This window comes from Mustelus asterias, chromosome 8 (assembly GCF_964213995.1).
Source record: "Mustelus asterias chromosome 8, sMusAst1.hap1.1, whole genome shotgun sequence".
NCBI classification, from domain to species: Eukaryota; Metazoa; Chordata; class Chondrichthyes; order Carcharhiniformes; family Triakidae; genus Mustelus; species Mustelus asterias.
The window spans coordinates 33,960,316-33,962,205 of NC_135808.1; positions in this window are offsets into that span (position 1 = coordinate 33,960,316).

Genomic DNA, 1,890 nt, shown 5'->3' on the forward strand with positions numbered 1-1,890 from the left:
TCATGACCCCCCATAATTACCCTAGCTAGCCTGCCTGACACTAAAGGGGCAATTTAGCATGGCCAATCCACCTAACGTGCACATCTTGGGGGGGAGAATGTATAAACTCCACAAAGACAGTGACCCAAGCCGGGAATCGAACCCAGGACCCTGGCGCTGTGAGGCAGCAGTGCTGACAACTGTGTCACCGTGTCGCCCCAAAGTATTGCCCCCAGGTAGAGAATGTGTCAGTGAACCATGAGTGTATACCTGCCAAATTATAAGTGCATGTGGCTTCCAATGTAGAGTTCGTATGGACATGCCTGTGCCATAGGCCTATAGTATTTTCGCTTCCAGGTGCCCGAGGTCATGGGAATGTACAGTGTGTGGTAAACCACTGCTATCTGTTACCTGTATATGTGCCACATCCCTGTCGGTTCCGCCCAAGTCTCCTCCCCCTGGTCTGGGTATAAAGGCGGTGGCTCCTCCCCCCCCCCCCCCTTGCTCTCTGTTCAGACCAGATCACCCACAGGGATGGCTCCAAGTTCTTGCCAATAAAAGCCTATTTGTCTTGCTCAGAACTAGTCTCGGCTTGATTGATAGTGCATCACAGTGTTAGGCAGATAGTGTGCCAGTCCCACTTGCACAGACACAGCAATCATTACCAAACAGCATTATTTCAAAGTGGCTCATACACAGGATCATATTACCAGCAGTGTTAAGGTGAAAGCGTTAAATTCAATGCAACCACCAGACAAAAAGAACAATGAAATAAAAATGTCCATTGCCCACGCGGGAACCCTGAGCTCCCAGCCACTGGATGTTGATAACCTACAGTGGAGTGGAGATGCTAAGGTGCCTCACTGGGCCAGGAACCTGATGGTGAGGTAGTCACAGGCCTGTCAGTCACATTGCAACATTGCCCTGGGCACCTGCCTTTGCATCTGCACAATTCACTCCCTGAGCAGCAGCATGGTCTTCCCCATCCTTCTCATCAGAGGAGACACCTGGTTCCTCCATCTCCCCTTCTGCAAATTTCTCCCACTTTTGCTTAGTGAGGTTGTGCAGGGTGCAGCAGGCTGCAATAATCCTGGACACTCTCTCTGGCTAGTATTGCAGCACTCTGCTGGAGCAGTCCAAGCAGCAGACCCTCATCATTATCAGTCCAATAGTTGGCTCTCTTGTTGCCCTTGTTGAGACATAGGTGGCATTGTACCTCTGCTCTGTTACAGTTTGTGGATTCCTGGGTATCCCCTGTCACTAAAGAGCCAACCCTGAGGTGCAGCAAAGACTTGTGGCACCGCTGAGTTGGTAACGATGAATGAATTGTGAGTGCTCCCTGGATATAGCGTGTGTGTGCACACACATGCACACACATACACATGCCTCATATACTTACAGGAATCTGCTCTGTCTGTGGTAGGTCTCTCAGACACCTACAGGTATCTGCACCGCCTGCGCTATTACTCTGGGTCACTAGATTGCTAGTATAGTGACAGTACCACTGTGCCATAGTTGCTTTCACTAAAAAGATGAAGATGAGTAAAGTTAACTTAGCTAGGAGATGTGACCCATATGCAGAATGTTTATTGTGTTGTTATAGCTTGATCTTGGCTTTTATTAATTCACTTACCATTCCAATTGCTTGTTTCCCAATAACCATCAAGTTCTCCATCACTGTGGGGAATAGCTTCAATATTTCATACATTTCTGGTGAGGTTGGTATATTTTTCAGGCCTTTCTGTTTCTGCCTGAGAAGGAAGTCTCCAGGCTCATATTTCAGCCCCAGATTCATGGCAGCACCTGTCAGAACAAAGCTGGAAACAATATCATCCAAGGTATATTTTGATAACTTTGTGAAGGATGTGAAGGAGATTACATTATCTTTCGAAATTTCTTCCAGTCTTTCCA